The sequence below is a fragment of the Phalacrocorax carbo genome, chromosome 8 (genome assembly GCF_963921805.1).
Source record: "Phalacrocorax carbo chromosome 8, bPhaCar2.1, whole genome shotgun sequence".
NCBI classification, from domain to species: Eukaryota; Metazoa; Chordata; class Aves; order Suliformes; family Phalacrocoracidae; genus Phalacrocorax; species Phalacrocorax carbo.
In genome coordinates this window covers 28,415,522-28,436,206 of record NC_087520.1, presented here as the reverse complement: position 1 = coordinate 28,436,206, position 20,685 = coordinate 28,415,522, and the positions used below count along the sequence as shown (strand labels likewise).

The 20,685-nt window shown below is 38.4% G+C and overlaps 1 long non-coding RNA gene across 1 annotated transcript in view; it reads right to left on the bottom strand.

Moving 5' to 3' along the window:
• LOC135314582 (uncharacterized) overlaps positions 1 to 10,619 on the bottom strand; it is an 85,610-nt gene extending 74,991 nt beyond the window's left edge. The window contains exon 1 of the long non-coding RNA XR_010374092.1: positions 10,426 to 10,619. This is a non-coding gene — a long non-coding RNA (uncharacterized LOC135314582). The remainder of the gene's footprint in view (positions 1 to 10,425) is intronic.
• Positions 10,620 to 20,685: the final 10,066 nt, after the last annotated feature.

Here is a 20,685-nt window from a genome sequence, read left to right as displayed (position 1 = left end):
TGCGTAATTGAGCATGATAGCCTGCCATCATTTGAGAAACACATTGATGACATATCAGAAATCAATTCCAACTGTGCTGGCAAGAAAATCAGTTTGGCTTATGGGAAAAGAAACTTATGAGAAATGTGAGACCACAAATCTTTCTATCTCCTATTCTTTTCTTTTATGTGTCATGCAGACATAGAGCTGTATAAGCAAACACATTTCAAAAATTATTTGAGGTTGCTGAGTTACACCACACTAAACTAGTGCATCTTTTAACAATTCTCTACTTAAAAGCAAGAAAATGAATAGGTTAGGATTATCAATCATTAACTGTCAACATAAATGTCACACTAATCAAGTGTAGGTAAATGTACATATCACAAAAAAAACAACTTCAAAGGTATAAATCAGATTTCTAAAAGCCTTTTTTTCTTGCAAACAAAATACTACTTTTTACATATATAGCAAATATGCAGAACAAGCAACAAGTACTAATAATGGTCACCAGCCAACACTGACTTTGTTTTAATAATTTTGAATTGGCAGCATTTGTAGGGGTGGGAGCAGTTACTGAAACCTACTGTCAACCGAGCACGTTATCTGCTTTGTACTAGCAACCTACAGCCACTCCCTAACTCAGTAGTCTGTAACCCCTTTCTTCTGAGCATGGAATACACAAGATGACCGTAACAACTTTTAAATATCTTCAGTTGCAACACCTTTTCATCAAATGCAAATAGACTTTTCAAAGATATCAAAGGCTAGAAAGTTCAGACGAAAAGTGGGAAGACAATTTAAAAAAATATATAAATACAGAAACAAAAAGAAATTACAGGTTGAAGAAAACATCTTTGACACAGTGAGTATTTTTAACAGTATGTAATAGATGCCAGTTCTAAGATCCTTCTTTTCTCCTCCCCTGTGAGTCTTCAAAAGCTCTCTATTTTGAAGCCAACTAAAACTCGAGTCCAGCACTAAATCAGAGAACAAATACAAAAACTTGGGGGACAAAAGTCTAAGTGTACAGAATACATAAATTCTTTTAACATTTATTTTAAATTAGTTTCACCTTGATAATCCCATCAAGATGAACATCCCAAAAAACAAATATTCACTTTATAGCTCTGAATCAAAACAGAAAGATAGCGTAACATCAATTGCCTGACAAATTTTTCACATTGATGAGCAACTGGGATTGCTGGGAAACAATCAACTATCTTAGAGTTTGTTTCTGACACAGTCCAGCATTTGCAGCTCCCAGTCTAAATGGATGAAAAGACTGTAGAAGATGGAAAGTTTTTATTTTCTTGTTGTCTTGTATACTTCTAAAAAGCACTTGACTGCGAGAGGACTCAGCATATGTAAGAATGAAAGGTGGGAAAAGGTGTAATAGTGCACATATTATAAAAGCCTGTACAACAAAAGCACATGAAAGGAGAGGTCCCATATTCCCACACATTTTAAAATGCACATCAAAACTCAAACATTTGAAATTATCATATACAATTCTAGTACCCAGGCTTTGTTATATTTTTGTTTATTACAATTAAAGTTGGAAGTAGAATACTGACAGGAGATGATTAATCACAATCCAGAAGGCTAGATCTGAGGAGGAGGTTTTAAGTATTCCTTCTAAAAGGTTTAATTAAATACTTTGACTTTTAATTAAAACACTAGGCAAATTAATAGACTAAGTAATTTTTCTATTTTCTGCACAATTATTTTGTAACTTACTAAAAGAACACACGCCTCTAGATCCATTCTCATACTTCATAAGCTCTACAACTGCTTCTTTGTTATCCTGGTGATTTGATCAATTTGATAGTTTAAATCAATACAACATGAATTTACTTTGACTTGAAAGCTTTATTAATTTCATTTCAGTGATACTAACTACACTTTGGTGGCACGTTTCTGTGATTTTTAATGGTGAACATACTAAATTAGAATCAGATACTGTGTCTTTTACAATAAGCAAAGTCTAGTTACTTGAGAATACAAATGCATATTAAAAATCCAGTCCAAACCCTGATCTGTTCACCTTTATTAGCTCTTGGTACTCACATTTCATAACAGTTATCCACTTTGAATTTTAACTACAGATAAGCTAATATTTACACTTACAGTGGAGGAACTTATAAACCATACCATTCTAGTCAACAGCTATCTGCTACGTGATGCTAGTAGTATGCACACTTTAACTGAATATATGGACTTCATATACTGCTTAATTTTTATAACTTGTGATCTCTGGAGATTCTCCATGTTCTATTCTTTGCTGTTTGTGAAATTGAAAGCTGAGGATGACAGGAAGTATGCAAGATGAAAGAGGCATCACCTGTAAAATGATATATAAAAGCTATTATAAAAAAAAGTAAAAAGATCACTGGAGTTGTATAACATGGAGAATTTGTTTAACATTTAAATGTGGCTATATTCTCTGCAAGGAAGTCTTTCTTGGGGAAACATCCATCTCTATGCAAAGGCGGACCCCTCCAGAAAGATCCCTCTTTCTTCTGTATGCTACTTTAACAAACCTTGCTCCTCTGATTTTAGCAAAGGCAGCTTAACAACAGGAAGCCTATGCAGAGCCATTGACCTACATGACAAAGGTCTAACAATGAGGTTAATATTATTTAGGTGACATCCTGCACAATCAGCATTAAAACATGAAAACTCACACATTCTTTAGTAACATACCAGATCTTTTCCCCTTTCCCTATTCATAACTCACATACCAACTTCTTGCTTAATGATTACACCTCTGGATTGTTACTCCCTGTTTGATCAGATTCATTGCTGACCTCGACTCTACTGTTGGCTTTCCTGGAAATTGCCCCAGTCTGTTCTTACCAGTAATGCAGGGTACAGAATATGCCTGTGATGTTGAAACTTAGAGAACACATAGACAAGAAATACATATTCACCATTTCTGTTTTGTATATATGTAAAACAGCAGTATCTCTTTAAGACACTCTAGATTCGCTATAATTGCAGAATGACTGAGTGACTGCTAAAGAACTTCAAGATCACCCTGGCATCTCCTAAAAACTTAAAATTGCTGCTTTGGAAACAGCTTCCTTTACAAGGTTTACAACTTTCCCTATCCTATTGCATACTATAGAAAGTAGCTACAAGCCTTTGCTATCACAACATCCAACATATTCCTGGTGGAAAAAAGATTTTCTATTGCTGGTTTTAAATGAAGTCTCAGCAAAGGTATTCTAATATTTGGCTCAAAATACTTTTTTGCAATGTTTCTCATTGCTGACAAATTACTTAACTGGGAAGATTAGAAAAACACTTCAACTCTATTCTCCAGTCTTCCCATCCTTGAGAAATGTGTCAGCCTAAGAAATAACTATGAGGAGCCCTCTGTTAAAATGGTAGCAGTGATGATGCACACTAATTTTCACCACTGTCTCACGAGTATCTTCACACTGAGAAAGGAACCATAGTTTACGTATTGAGAGGAACAGCACAAAGACACTTCCCTGTAGTTTCACATAGGCAGTACACAAGAATAGGACTGCAGGGTTCCCAAACTCTCACCTGAAGTTTCTGGACAAAAAGGGACTCATCTATAAACCCCTACTGCTATACAAAGAATAAGAAAATAATCTGTTCTCCATACCCATCATGAAAAGGACTAGTAATGGGTTTAAATTACAATGAGAAAGCTTCAGCTTAGCCATAAAGAAAAACATTCTATTAGTGAAGACTGGGAGAGATTTCCTGGGGATACTGCAGTCTCTATCATTTCAGATGTTGAACAGTAGCTTAGACAAACACCTGCCCTAAATCTTGAGCCTGGTGACCTTTGAACTGTCCAGTACATTAAGCTTGGCAAGGTACCAAATAAGCTCTCCAAGGTGATGACCTCTCCTACAATTTACATGTGCAATGCTATTCAAGTTACATTAAGAGCAGCTTAGCAGCAGGTACAATATCAAAATCCACATTTTATTTCACTCTCATCCCTAAGAAGTGAGAAATACATTAACATAATGCTGTGGGTTAGATTAAAATCAGGCAGAAGAAAGCAATCCATCACTACTTATTTTCATTTCCAAAATTATACCTATGAATTCAATACCTATAAACTGTGCCTATGAAGTCCATACACTGAGGAATAGTCTAGTCTCAGTTACAAAACCTGAGTTCAACCTACAACAGTGTCATAATTGTTATGATCTGACTGTTACATTGAATGATCAACAAACACATTGGGTAAGAGAAAGAAACATGATGAACTCACTAATCTTTAAGTCAATGTGGGGAAACTAAAAATATATGGACTTCATATTTACATATGGTTCTGATCACCTGTTTTCTGCTTTATGCTCTGTTGCTGACCACAGCAATTGTTTAGACACAGACACAGAGTACAAGAGGAATTTTGAGGAGCAAAAAGTAAATTCTTGGGTGGAATTTTGGCTTGATTCTTACTCTTTCAAGTAATACAGGAGTTTCTTTTGGATAAGAAACGTGTAAGGGAAGTGCATTTAAGACATTTTCCAGCTGTTCTTAGCACTTTCTGAACCTTGGCCAATTCATCAACATCCTTTTCAAAGTTTTAACAGCAGAACTGGACACCAGCATCCCTATATTGGCTTCAGTAATGCCATCTAGAATGGTAGCATTAGCTAGGTACTTGTTTTCAGTACCTCTGCTTACTCGTTCAAGAATCTCATTTGCTTCCTTAATGTGCTGTTTTAGTTATGGTTTAAGACCATGTAAGACTTGGCTGCTGCCCCCCTCACATTCCTTCCCTTTTACACACACCAGCACGGGCATTTTTGACATTGGTAACATAATCTGACTGAAAAGTTTTTTCCTGGGAAGCTGGGAAAGGCACAGCCAGAGAATGACAGAACATTTTAGGCACAAGTGCAGCCTTTGCACGGTTTACGTTAGTCCTGACGGTGCACCTTTCACAACAGGATACTGGCTTCATTCCATTGCCAATAATATCACATTATTAATGCAGCATTTAAATATAAAAAAACCAAAAGCATTACTTGAACTTGCTTATTTTAACACATGGACATACACTAAATATTTTAAAATACTTTTATCTTATTTTGTCTTTGAAAAAAAAAAAAAAGTTATTTTACTTGGTTTTGCATTACCGGTCAAATTCTACCAACATGCTGTTTTTACCTAAACTTTCTGAGCAAAGGGTCATGGCAACCTGAAAAATCATAAAGCTCTCTTAGCTAGTAAACAATATAGAAACTCAGTCACAGGAAGAAAAGGAGACGGATATCCAAGGCTGTTCAGATAGACTTCATGAAGACTTACTAACATGAGGATGTCCTGTGGTTCCATTTGGCCATTCAGTTTTGCTCAGGGTTGGTTTAATTTGAAAAGACACCCAGGAACATCTTTGAACATTATGTGCTTGGTCCTGAGCAAGCAGTAAGGGACTGGAGTAGAGTTCATTAAGGAAGCTGACAATCTTTAGGGAAACTTTTCATTTGTCCTTCTACTGACCACAAAAGCAACACCCAAAGAAAGAGAATGAGCCCAGCGTTTCAAACTTGTATGCCTCTTTTTACAACCTCCACTGAGGTTCTTGTTGTGCTACCCTGAGACTGTATCTGAAATCCCTATAGATCTTTAGACTCATTTAACTTATTGGACACATCCCTTACCTTAAAATGTCTTTCTAAAGCTGTTTCAGCTCATTATTTACTCAGATACACACATACATGCACATGCACAACTAGCTGAACATGACTATTACTTAATAGTCTAGAATTCAAGCTTCTAAAGTAATCTCACTGTTATATTCTAATAAGAACACAGAAAAGAATAGTGAAGTCAGTAACATGCATCAGCAAATGCTTTTTAAGGTAATCCATTATAAATGTTAAACCAAACAGAGTGTAGTTCTGCAAATGAGTTAACAGAGATTTGCAAATAGTATTATCTTGTTCATCATAATAACCATATGTACTATCAAAATTCAGAAGTTGTGTATGCTTTGAAGCACAGTGCTATTTCATCCTTTCCATTTTGGATTTTAGGAAGTTGAAAGGATTGGTTTAAAAAACAACAACAACAACATCAACAACAAACAAAACACAAAACCACCTTCATTATTAGAACCAATCCTTCCTGACTGGGTTTCCAGACACAGGATAGCATCCTGGTCCTTTCTATTGAAATTATATTTTGTTGTCAATTTAAAATGGAGAGAGAACTCTGTTCAATCATCACTGCAGACAGCAACAGTTCAAATAAATAATTACAATTCACTGCTGCATTGTATTGTTTTGGGAAAATTGCCATCATTCTTAGTATATAAAGCACAAGTGTTTTAAGATTATATCTGTCTTAGTTGTTGCGCAATGTTTGAAATGGCCTTCTTCCTAAAATGGGCTTTTTCCACAGCTATCCTCTAGATGCAGCTCTCACTCTGCATCTAAGCAGGGTTTCAGGTGAATTAAAAAGGACAGATATGGCAGCCCTAAAGTAATATATGAAAGTCTTATTGTATTAGTCATTTTTCCTGTCATTTTGTATTAGTGTCATATTAGTCTAATGCAATACTAACATGATACTGAAATGTTAGCATATTACAGATTACTCAGTGTGTCAAGCTTGAGTCTGATGATATTACTTTGCTGTGTGTATTCCAGTGATGAAACCCTTCCCCTCCACTCCCTGAAACTATGCAGGACTAACAGAAAACGTGAGGCACAGGCTGTGCAAGGGTCTATAACTTGCGTAATAGATACTAACATCTCTTGTGCCAAATCAAAGAACCTAACTGCAACAGAGCAGACCATTTTGATTTACTCCAGGAATATGGAATACAACTAAGGTATTCCTTTTCACTTTAAGATGATTTTGAGTCTCTCCATACAAACTGAAGAAATACCATCAAAATACCAGCATTAGGAACTGTTCCTATGATAGGGGAAATCCAACTAGAAAATAAAAGAATTAGATATCCCTTTTGAGTCTTTTTGACATTTAACCAGGAACTATTAAATCAGGTATAAAAAAATCTGTATGTTTTTTCTCCAAGTATGTTTTATTCTAGTGGCCTAGCACCAAGCAGAACCTCAACCACACAACTGAGGGCTAGGAGGTGTGGCTGGGTTTTCCTGGTCAGGTCTTAGAAAACCCAGCAGAAATCACAGAATCATAAAGGTAGGAAAAGACCTCTAGGATCATCAAGTCCAACCATCAACCCAACACTACCATGCCTCCTAAACCATGCCTGAAGTGCCACGTCCACATGTTTTATAAATACCTCTAGGGATGGTGACTCCACCACCTCTCTGGGCAGCCTGTGCCAATGCCTGACCACTCTTTTAGTAAATAAATTTTTCCTAATATCAAATCTAAACCTCCCTGATGCAGCTTGAGGTCATTTCCTCTTGTCCTATTACTAGTGACTTGGGAGAAGAGACCAACACCCACCTCAATACAACCTCCTTTCAGGTAGTTGTAGAATGCAGAGAGTAATTTCTGGTCCAGACAGTAATCCTACTTAGATAACAGCATGTAAACAAAAACAAAATATAAACTCCATCCAGTCAATCTATATTACTGTTCTCTTTGGTGATAACTATTAAGATACTTGTTTGTCAAACCAGTATTTTAATGCTTCCAATGTAGGCACAAGTAGGACTGTGGGTGAAGACCACAGCCGTTACAGAGAGTGATATTTCCTCTTCAGATGAAAATGAAGGGCAACCTATGTTTCTGTTTCAGAGGTCCCCATGCCACTTTCATTTAAGTAACTAAAGTATTTTTAAAAACTCTAAATAATTTTAAGTAAAATATATAAATAAAGTGTTTATTGGAAACAAACACACAGAACCTAAGAAGACAGACCAGAGACACATCTTAAAAGCGTTAGTAAATTAAGCTTGACAGACATTTACAGAGCAACAAGAAACTTTCAGATTTTGAAGTGTTCCCACATGAAAACAGATGTTACTAAGAATGAGAAACAGTTTGACCAAGATAAAATCCAATTGTTCAGGTGAGCACACTAACAACTTTGATTTATTCTAAACTATAGTTAAGTAAGGAAGCATTGAGAAAAAACAGTTTTTCATGTCTTTGCCTACTACAGCCATTACCCTGTATTGCTTTTGCAATAATTACTATGCATTAAATTTCAGTGAAATTACACTGTTTCCCTGGCTCATTAAGTTTTTATGTAATTTTCCTCTACATGTCCTCAGTAACTACTCTCAGGATCACACATAGTACTTTAGAACCTTTTACTAGGTGACCATAGAGTAAGAACCATTCTGTGAGGTTCACATGTACACAGACATATACATATACTCTGACAAGAAGCACAAGAGCAAGCAGCACTTCTGTTTCTTTATTTTTTAAAGTGGAAAATAGACAGAAAAAACAGTAATTAAGAAAAAGAATGAACAACAGAGCCACAACAACCAATACATGCAAAGTTCCGGTACAGTACTTAAGTACATGTTACAGTTGAATTTTTTTTTTTTATTTTAAAGTTTAAGTGTGCATACCACACTCACCTCTGTTCAACTATATCAGAATGATATAAAAAGAGTTCTCTTCACACTTTATACTACAGAGATACAGGCAAGGGCCTATTTACAGCTTTGATACTATCATTTATACTTCCTCACATGTACAAACATGTAGCTATCTGTATATATGCAAGAATGAAACTTTCACAGTTTCTTAGCTACCCCAGATACAGATGGGCTTTTATACAAAAAGCCATCGTTCACTGACACTGAGTACAAGATAATATGACAGAACTGTGCTATTTAGTCTTTAGAGGTTTTTTTTAAGTGATTTTAGACTCCCTAAGTTTACTGCAAGGACTGGTAAAGTCTCAGCCTAGTTTTACAGGTTTAAGTTAAGATTCAAAATATCAGATTTTATATAATCAAACACTGTAGGAGGCTAGACTACCAGTTTAATGACATTTCAATGTACTGAAAGAACTGTAAATGTATGATTTGATGAGCAGAGTTTTATTGGCTTTGGATAAATATTTAAAGCTTTTTAGAGTCCTGTGTAAATCAAAAAACCACATATTTGATCAAACTGCCATCTGCTGGTTATTCCTGGGATTTAAGTGGTTTGGTTAAACACATGCAATTCTGTATCTGAAAATATTTTAACAAGAACTATGAAAAACCTTTCCATTTTCATCACATGTTTTTTGAAGTTTGGTCAGTAATAACTGATTGGCCTTGTTCTAGCAGAAACGCTGTCAGCCGTAGCAGCCTTAGAACTAGGCCTTGCTACAGACATCCCATCACCCTGCATAACCTAACTCATCCTGCTCACATGAACACTCACATTCAGCTTGCCAGGCACACCTCGGTTAGCTTCACCTGTGCAGCCCTTGAAGAGATGAAGGCACACAACAGAATCCACATTGCCTGAAGCAACCATGTCCTATAACCACAGAATTTAGTAGAGGTGCTGACTGCTTGTTCAGCAAAAAGAAAAAAAGTGACAAAAGGAATGAAAAGACTAATAAAGGAGTAGTAACAAATTACGTAAACTACCTCCAAAACAAACAAGCCATATATAACAGTGGAGCAAGTTTCCAAGAACTCATTTTTCAGGATATTAAGGAAATATTTCTCCTTGGAACCATCCAAGGTTATAGCCATCAAGAAGCAAGGCTACTCTGAGAGTGTACTACACAAGTTTAATAACTGCACTAGAATCAACTGCAGACAGAGCACTCCCAGAAAGTTATCATTATAAGAACCAATGGTGGTAGATTAAACTTCTAAAAGTGAGATTTCAAATTAGTTAGACCCTGAAGGCAGAAGCAAAACTAAAATTTTGAGGCTTCCAGAAAACAATAACAAACTAAGCATGTTGTACAAAAGAACCATCTACTGTATTCATCTTCCAACACCCCACTTGAAGGAGAGGGCAAAGTAACATGGTGAAATAAAAGCAGAGAGCCATCAATAGGCAATTGGGCTGATCTGAGAGGCTGTTATAGAGATGTTCATTGAGAAGTGTCTTGCAACTTCTCCGAAATATCTTTGTTCTAGACACTCAGGTTTATCTGTTTTGCAAACCCAGCGTGGCACCAGCTGTTTCTTTCCTTGAGTCCCTGATTTTAAAGTTAAATCCTAATTCACCTTTCTGAACACTTAATTCTAGGACATTCAGAGGCAGAACTCCAGATACCACAGCTTTTACTAAAAGAAAAGAAATTGCCTCTAGGGCATGGGAAGATAATGGTGTGTTGCTATATAAACAAGAGGTCTGCCTGAGGATTCAGTTTAGCAGCTCTGGTTCAAGATACCACCACAGCTCATACAGTCCAGTCTCCCACTCAGAGTAGGACTACTCAGCTGTGGCTTCACCTAGCTGATAAATGTGAGGTTAGAAAAGTTCATATGCACCTAAGTGTGCATAAAAGCTTCACGGAAAAGAAATGCAGCTAACCATGGTATTTGATGGGATCTTTCAAAGGCACGGGATCTAATCTTGATAAGGCAGGGCATCTGTCGAGATGGAGTACCTGTGATGAGAAAATACTGAAAAACAACATCTGCAAATTGATATAAAGCACATTCTTAGAAAACCCTGGTTTCAATCTACTGGATGGTTCCTTTTGGAGTTTGTGTGGATGTCGTGGTTCAGCCTCAGCTGGCAACTGAACCCCACGCAGCCGCTCACTCACTCCCCCCACCCCTGTGGGATGGGGAAGAGAATCGGGCGAGCAAAAGAACTTGTGGGTTGAGATAAGCACAGTTTAATGATTACAATAAAATGATAATGATAAATGATTATGATAATAATGACAATAATGTTAATATAATAAAAAGGGAAAAGGAAGGGAAAGGGAAAACAGGAAAAAAAACACGGAAACACAAATAATACAACCGCTCACCACCCGCCGACCAACGCTGCCCGTCCCCGAGCCGCGATTGCTCCCTCCTCCCCCGGCCAGCCCCTCCCAGGTAACATACTGGGCATGACGTTACATGATATGGAATATTCCTTTGGTGAGTTTGAATCCGCTCTCTTAGCTGTGCCCCCTCCCCTCCCGGCTTCTTGTGCACCCAGCAGAGCATGGGAGGCTAGACATGTCCTTGACTAGTATAAGTGCTACCCAGCAACAGCCTAAACATCTGTGTGTTATCTTAACAGGTTTTTTTTTCCATGCTAATTTCAAAGCACAGCACTATACCAGCTAGAGTGAAGAAAATTAACTCTATCCCAGCGAAAACCATGACAGTGGATTATTAGGAAAAAGAATGCAAATTACCTCACAAGAACATTTTACAGAACAAAAGTGGGTATTACTTGCATACGCACAGACTGGGATGCCTCGGGTGGGACATCAAGCTTTAGAGGTCTTTCATAAGGCTAATATTCCATATGAAAATGAAGTTGGAAGGGGGAAGATAAATGAACACAAATTCAGTGAAGTATCATCATTTTCTTTTGGAGCACAGGAAGGACTTAGGTATGCTAGAGAAAGACTGAAGAAAACCTGGGGTCAAGCAGATAACCCGTGCTCTTATGACAGAGGATGCTGTCCTTCCTTATCTAGGCTTTAAAGTTGTGCTACTTCAACTGCATTTGGACCATATCAGATATAAGCCTAAATAAAGCTAGGTTTCACTGTTATTTAAACAAAAATAAACAACAAGTTGTGTATTTAGCTTTCTTGTATAGGAAGAAAAAAATGCATGAAGAAATATATACTAGCTTAACATACTTCCACACTGATGAAACTTTCTTCACAAGAACTTGGACTGGTAGAAGTATACCACATTAAAAAAGTAATCTCCATAGCCTAAGTTAAGAATGATATTCCTGTTTACTACAATATAGAAGTCAAGTGTAAATTGAACCATAGCAATTTAGCAGAATTCAGAACATAAGATCAGGTTACACTATAATCCTATTCAGAACCAAGTCAGCTATGCATAATTGCTGTTTTTCAATGAGAATGAAACAGTCTGTAAACGTTGTCTAAATTACCATAAAATGCTTGGGGGTCCTGAAGGGTGGGAAGTACTACAGAAAGACACATTATTGTCATTTTACTTTAACTCTATAGTATTTGTATTTTAAATCCAGATATTTTACAAAATTCAAATGAATGAGTGGGCTACATTCAGAGAGATTTTCCCTAATTTTCTATCTCCCCCCACCCCTGCTATCAGTGGGTATGGTTTAAAAGGTGTGGTGTCAGATTGCTAGTCCTGTATGTCTTTTTGTACACTGTCTGAAACTGCAAACTCTGGTATTTCCCAAGTATTACAAGATTATAATTTTATGTCAGATGCTTGCAAAACCTGCAGCCATTTTAGTCAGTAAAGGTCCATAAGGTGACAATCAGAGAAGCAGCTACCTCAAGGGTGTCCATGGCTATAATGGATCTTCATGCACCCCCCTTCAGGGAAACCTGCATGCTCAATTATCTCTGAAATGCCTGTACACCAACACACACAGCATGGGGAATAAACAGGAGGAACTAGAGAGCTGCGTGCAGTCACAGAGCCAGGATCTCATTACAATGACAGACATGGTGGGATAGGTCCCATGACTAGAATGTTGTCATGCATGGCTACATACTTTTTAGGAGAGACAGGCCGACACGGCGAGGTGGGGGAGTTACTCTTTAGGTGAGGGAGCAGCTGGAACATATCGAGCTTTACCTAGGAGCGAAGGAAAAATGAGTCAAGAGGTTGTAAATAGCCTTACAACCGCATACCCTGGTCCTCACAGGGAACTTCAATCGCACTGGTATTTGCTGGAAAAGCAACAAGGCAAGGCACGTGCAATCCAGGAAGTTCCTGCAGAGCATTGGGGATAACTTTTTGACACAGGTGGTGGAGGAGCCAACGAGACAAGATGTGCTGCTGGACCTTATACAAACAAACAAGGAAGGGCTGTTTGAGGATGTAAGGGTTGGGGGTAGCCTTGGCTACAGTTACCATGAGATGGTAGAATTCAGACTCCTGGGCGGTACAAGCAGGGCAAAAAGTAGGATTACAACCCTGGACTTCAGGAGAGCTAACTTTGGCCTCTTCAAAGACCTCCTGGGAGGAATCCCATGGCCTAGAGCTATAGAAGGTAGGGGGTGGTCAAAGAGAGCTGGTCAAATATTCAAGTACCACTTCTTCCAATGCTATTCATTCACAGTGTTTCAGAATCAGATTGGGTATAAAAACTACTGCAGAATCAAGCTGTAGTGAATATTGCAGCTAGCCACTGACCCACTGCAACCCAATAAACATTATCCTAGCTTTGACAAATTAGCTAATGTGTCCATGGAATTGTAACTAATACAGAAAATATCTCTTGCAGTTAACACAGTTAAATTGGCATGTACAACATTTGTCGCAATTCCTCTCATGTTTTCATAGGAATAAAACCAGTGGCAGGGATGAATTGAAGCCTGAATTTTGTGAACCAGGACCTGAAACTATCTTGAGCTTATTTAAAAAAAAAAAAAAAAAGAGGCATAAAGGTTTGGTTTTAAGATCCTGCTTTTATGCATAAGATGTTTTATGTATAACATATAGAATATATACTGTACACAATTATAAACATGTCCATATATATAAGATCTCTCCTCTGTTGATCCTTTAAAATAGGAAGAAGGGGGAGATGGAAAATAATACCATAAGCAGCACTTCTTCTCTTGTTCAAGTTTCTAACAACTCACTCTCTCCTCAAAGTGCCACCAGCAGGAATTTCTCTTTTTCAATTCACCTCAGTTGAAATGAACGTTTGGTATAGGGTAGATGCTAGGTATGGAAGAGTGACAGCTGTTCAATGTGCTAGGTTACAGCCCAGTATGTGACAAATGTGCCCAGGTTTGGTGAGTCGCGATTTGTATTTAGTCTGGCAGAGAGCTACAAAGACTATCAGAGGACTGGAGCATCTCCCTTATGAGGAAAGGCTGAGACACCTGGGTTTGTTCAGCCTGGAGAAGAGAAGACTGAGGGGGGCATCTTATTTATAAGCATTGATATCTAAAAGGTGGGTGTCAAGAGGATGGGGCCAGACTCTTTTCAATAGTGCCCAATGACAGGCCAAGGGGCAATGGGCACAAGTTGGAAAACAGGAAGTTCCACCTCAATATGAGAAAAAAACTTCTTTCCTGTGAGGGTGCCAGAGCAGCAGAACAGGCTGCCCAGGAAGGTTGTGGAGTCTCCTTCCCTGGAGAAATTAAAAATCTTCCTGGATGTGTTCCTGTGCCCCCTGCTCTGGGTGTCCCTGCTCAAGCAGTGGGGTTGGACGAGATGATCTCCAGAGATCCCTTCCAACCCCTGCCATTCTGTGATTCTGTGATAGTTCTAGGGCATATCCTACACAATAAGCATCTCTGAAATTTATTACATTAGCTATATTCAAGGTGTTCCTTAATATTTTGTCCATTCTGGGGAAAAGTTTTCATTATCCTGCTTCCTGAACTTGAACATACCGGTGCAGCACTATCTGTTCTGATCAGCAGAATACCCCAGATGTCAGTTACAACTTTGCCTGCACTGCTACACAAATTACTTTAGGATGCTTTTGATCCACTTCCATTCACAGTTAAAAATGCCAGGGATATTTTTGTTGGTAAGGAGAATTTTTGTAGTTCATAAACTTTCTAGAGTGAACCTTTATAATTTAATGTGAACTTGAGTTTTGGTGAACAATTTTAAGGAGTTCTAAATTGACAGGCAAAAGCAGCATTTAAAAATACTTTGCATTCCTCATATGATTGCATTCACGTACATTGTCAAACAGTTTATGTACTACATTAGTTGAGTCTTTAACTGGCTTCCATCATGGCTTTTTCCCACCACTTATAGCTCTTAATGTTCTTAAAAGCACTTTCATGATATCCTGGAATTGAAAGGGCACAGTGATGGTAAAATGAAAGATGTGATAAATATGCATACCATGGGATTAGTTATAGATTCTTGCAGTTACCAAAGTCCTAATACTTACAAAATTTTTTTCACTTACTTAAAACTTATATGTGTTTGGAAATGACTCAAAGTATCCTGGCAGGAGGGGTCCAGTACTGACATGTATTTGTCAAGTTTAGGGTTAAGTATTTTATGTAATGCCTGGTGCATGGCATTTGGGTGCTTTTGGCAATAGAGTGGCTCTTCTAAGCGTGAAGATCAGCATGGTCCAGGTTTCTTCATCTTTTGGAGGCTTCCTTACGATATCACACTAAGGTTGTCTTTTGGTTTTTAAAGTTTTTTCATTGTTTTGCCTATGACAAAAGAAGTAAAAGATAATGTAGAAAGGGCTTCGCTAGTTTTCCCCTTCAGCCATATGCTTAAATAATCAGGACTCTTGTACTTGCTTTAATTTATAAGTTTCTGTTCTAAACAAACATCAAGTTCATCTGTCACCTAAGTTCCACTAGTTTTCCAATTTCTTTATTTGTCAGTTTATGTCAGTTTACTGTTAGTTTCTATAGCTGGTCACAATGTAAAGATGGTGAAATAGGGATTTGTAAGGTAAAATCAGTTTAATGGAAATTGTATCAAATTACAGCACCGTATGGGACTTCTCTTTCACAATTTGCACCATGTAAAATTTAGCTGTGTATTTCCAATAGGGAATTACTAAACACTTAAAGGCCATATGCTTCATGTGATTACTTTTTAATTCAGAAACAGACCACGATCATCAGGAGTACTTGTCTCCTATTTTTCAAATGTGTTCTGTGGAGCTGTTTCTGAATGTGTAATGTGTGCTGTATGACAAGGAAACTTAAAGAATCTTGCACTGCAGCATGTTTTCCTTGTTTCTTGTCAAGAAATGCTTTTATGTCATTGCAATAAGACAGTATAGAAATTGGAGGTTATAGCATGGTCCCTTTGTTTAACAACGTACATCAATCGTTAAAGCTAAGCTTTCAGTATATTTAAAAGAAAACAATTTTGCAAAAATCATATTGGGGAATTTACTGAGAAATACAGACATTTCTGTTGTACTGTCTCATTGCCTTTTCAGTTCAGTTTCAGGTAATACGTATATTTAAGTCAGTATTATGAGTTCAGATGCTGCTTGGATGCAAGCAATTGGTATCTTTGGATTTCTATTGGGTTTTCATTCTGGAGCCCATACTGTTTCTACAGTGCAAACTCTGATGGATTTGTGATATTTCATTGATTTGCATCAGTCAGAAACAGCCAGAGCATTATTTCAGCGTTTAAGTCCAATTTGTTCTCTCTATTAATCCTACATGTGTTCCATCTGTAATTTCACCTATGTGACTTCTAATATGCAGCCCCTTACATGAATTTTACATAAACTGCTTAACTTTAAGTGATTGTAAGTTGCAGTTATCTTGTAGACTAAGAAATTACAAGAGATTTCTATATGGACGTCATCTTAAAATTTTTTTCATAATCGTCACACTCTATTTGATTGGAGTAATTCCCCCTTATATTTTGAAAGGATCTATGCATATATAAGTCAGAAGGGAATATGAGCAAAAAATACAAGAGCAGTATGAATGTGAGTTCAGGAAGAATATCTATTTAGCATCTGTCCTCTAGCTCCTTCTAATTTCTGTGTGTGTTCGCTAATGAGAAAGTTGGGGTCTCCATGGCAACTCTTCCATTTTGCCCATTCATTTCCTAATACGGAAACATAATTTCTATGCGGAAAACAGAAACAGAAAAACAAATATCCCCCTACCCTTAATTTCCTCTTTCTGTTCTCCCTGCCCATGTCCCTACCTCCAAAATCCATGTAGAATGGTTTGGCTAGGAAGAGACGTCTTGGAATACCTTCTTCCAGTGGTCCTATGCTCAAGTTACTGATGCCTAATGTGAAGTAGGTTTTTTTGTGTGCCCTCGGTTTGAGCTGTCTTCTACCTGAGTGAAGGGTATCTGTTCTGTAAAAGGCATCCTCTGAGCCTTAAAGGATGGAGCCCTGAGAACATTTTACTTGACCAGCTTAAGTAGGAGCTAACAGGATATCCACTTCCTTCTCCGATACCTGAAACTTTTGGATTTGCACAAAACCCAGTTTCAGCTAGAGTTAATGCATGTGAAAATAAGAAAGGATATAGTCTAGTTAAATAGCTCAAAGTGTACCTAGTAGATACTGCTGTTTAAAAGATGAATGCTTTTTCAGGGCAAGTCCATCTTTGGTCACCGAAGGGAGGGAATATTAGGAGAAGTTATGGGTTGTTACCTTGTAAAAAGTTAAGTAAAAGTTAATTGAGGTACAACAAATGCCATGTTATAGTTCATCTATTAGTACAGCAATGTGATGAGATGAATACGCATGTTGCAATATATCTGGACATAGTGTACAGTATAATTTTTCTAGTACCTTTTATTGATGGTGACCAAATGCTCTTCTTTTGTGCATAGTTATTTAGAAAAAAAACCCAAACACCAACAATTGGAGTAGTAATAAAAATGGCACTTTAGAATTTTGCAGGTTATCTTAGCACTTACTCTGCTGTGAAGAGTGATGGCACTTTTTGTATTCTTTAATTATTTTCAGCATTCTTGGATCCAAATGTGATCCAGAAAGATAGAATTATCACTTTCTAGTCAAGTTATACAAATATGCAATGTAGAAGGAATATTAGGGTCATACTCTCTTCATTATTTGCTTTAGTCTTATTGTAGTATTGGCTGATTGTTTGGGAACTGAAATACATGGAAAACGGTTACTAGTTTTACCATGACAGTATAATTAGGAAATACATGACTTGGTAGAAAATATATGAATCTACCTTCACCATTTATTCAGTGTGCTGTTTTGGCTGAGAAAGGGTTAATTCTCATCACTGTAGTGCCTGTAGTACTCGGGGACCTTCCCAGCTTCCCATGCTCTGCCACGTGGGCAAGAAGCCGGGAGGGGCGGGGCCACAGCCAAGACAGCTGACCCCGACTGGCCAATGGGGTGTTCATTCCATACCATGTGACACCATGACCAGTATATTAACAGGGGCAGTTGGCACATAGGGGTTGCTCTGGCTCAGGGGACTGGCGGTGTTAGGTCAGCCAGCAGTGAGCGGCTGCGTCACGGGCAGGTTGTTTTGATGGTTCATTCCCCTCCGCCCCCGGGTTTCACACCTCTCATTATTTTCATTTCCATTGCATTATTGTTTGTTATTGTTTTACTTTAATTATTAAAGCATTCTTATCTCAACCCACAAGCTTTACCCTTCTGATTCTCTCCCCCATCCCACCTGTGGGGGAGTGAGCAAGCGACTGTGTGGGGCCGAGTTGCCAGCTAAACCACAACATTTAGACAAAAGGTTATTGCTCACCCACATACTATAAACAGTTTACGCTTAAAAGTGTATGGAACACACAAAATGTGACTGTTAGAACATTTTGAAGATGTTTTGTGCATTAAAATATCCTGAACAAACTGTTCTTGGCCAAACCATGAAAATCTTATTTGGGTTTTGCATAGGCTTGAAGACTTACTATATGAAATATTTTTTATTTTGTATATAAAGATTTTAGTCTCTCTGACTCTTTAATGTGTAAGTATACTTAGAGTTTGTGTTTAGGTACTCATCATTTACTTCACATAAGCTATGCATGTAATAATCTCATCCTAAAATTTCATCAGGTCACTGATGGGAAGGGGCATTAAAAAATAAACAAAAAAAGCCTGAAACAACCTAATAAACTAAGTCCCTCTGCTCCAAACCTGAAGGTTACACTTTGTGCGACAGACAAGGTTTCAGATGAGAAGCAAATGACCAAAGTCTATATAAACAAGTAATATCAGTGTAGACTTTTTCTCTATCATATACTGCTGCCAAGGAGTCTAAACATTTTAAAAGAATCAAAGAAATTTGTTGAAGCAGATGTTGTGTTCTGTGGCTATTTCTGTACTGGGGCTATTCTAAAACTCTGTATGAAGATGTCCTTGGTCTTTGGAAAAGCTCAATTCCTGGTTGTGCAGTGTGTTTTCAGCTGAGGTTTTCAAAGGAGTCAGTATTTGCTGCTTATATACCTGCAGGAAGCCTTTAGAAGTTGTGGTTTAGTCCCAGTCAAAAACTAAGCACCACACAGCCGCTCGCTCATTACCCCCACCCCTGTAGGATGGGGTAGAGAATTGGAAGGGCCAAAGAAAGCACACTCATGGGTTGTGATAAGAACAGTTTAATAATTAAAATAAAACAAAAACAAAATATAATGAAAAGGAAAATAATGAAAGAGAGGTGAAACCTCAGGAGGAGGGAGAAAAAAAACCAAACAAGTGATGCAACAACTTACCACCTGCCGACTGATGCTGCCAGTCCCCAGGCTGTGATCGTTGCTTCCTCCAGCCAACTACCCCCGGTTAATATACTGGGCATAACATCATATGATGTGGAATATCCCTTTGGTCAGTTTGGATCAGCTTTCTTGGACGTGCCCCCTCCTTTTCCCACTTCCTGTGCACCCTGCAGAGTGTGAGAGGCTGGAAAAGTCCTTGACTAGTACGAGCACTACCTAGCAACAACTCAAACATAATTGTGTTAACAATATAATTCTCATACTAAGTCCAAAACACAGCACTATACCAGCTACAGTGAAGAAAATTCACTCTATCCCAGCTAATGTCATGACAGAAGTCCTGGTCAGTATTTTGTCTGGGCCTTCAAAATCAAGTGGGATAACTATCATGCATCTCATCCAAGTGAATTTAAGTCTTGAGAGCGAGAAATTATGATTAATTAGTGAACCCTGACTATCCACTCAATACCATAATGCAGGTATAAAATCCTCCTCATCTTCCCAGCAGACTGATGGTGGGTGTTATTAACTGGCTGCAGCATCATTTTCCCTGACAGCACAGTCTTCCCTAAGGAATAACAAATTTTGACCCAGGTAATTCATAAACCTCATTCCTATGAAGCGAGAACACCACTTTATATCTGGCCTTTGAAATATGGTGCATGTATGCATGGCTGATTTGCGCACTGATTTTCTTGAGTTAGTATTTTTAGTTACAATTCGTGCAATTTCTCCTGCTGCAGTTTCAAAGAACTATCACAGAATCACAGAATGGCAGGGGTTGGAAGGGATCTCTGGAGATCATCTCGTCCAACCCCACTGCTTGAGCAGGGACACCCAGAGCAGGGGGCACAGGAACACATCCAGGAAGATTTTTAATTTCTCCAGGGAAGGAGACTCCACAACCTTCCTGGGCAGCCTGTTCTGCTGCTCTGGCACTCTCACAGGAAAGAAGTTTTTTTCTCATATTGAGGTGGAACTTCCTGTTTTCCAACTTGTGCCCATTGCCCCTTGGCCTGTCATTGGGCACTATTGAAAAGAGTCTGGCCCCATCCTCTTGACACCCACCTTTTAGATATCAATGCTTATAAATAAGATGCCCCCCTCAGTCTTCTCTTCTCCAGGCTGAACAAACCCAGGTGTCTCAGCCTTTCCTCATAAGGGAGATGCTCCAGTCCTCTGATAGTCTTTGTAGCTCTCTCCCAGACTTGCTTGAGCAGTTCCCTGTCCTTCTAAAACTGGGGGACCCAGAACTGGACACGGCACTCCAGATGTGGCCTCACTAGGGCAGAGTAGAGGGGGAGGATAACCTCTCTCGACCTAAAACAAACTCCTTTCAGTGCACCCCAGGATACCATTGGCCTTCTTGGCCACAAGGGCACATTGCTGGCTCAGGGTCAGCTTGCTGACCACCAGCACTCCTAGGTCCTTCTCAACAGAGCCACTTTCCAGTAGTTCAGCCCCCAGC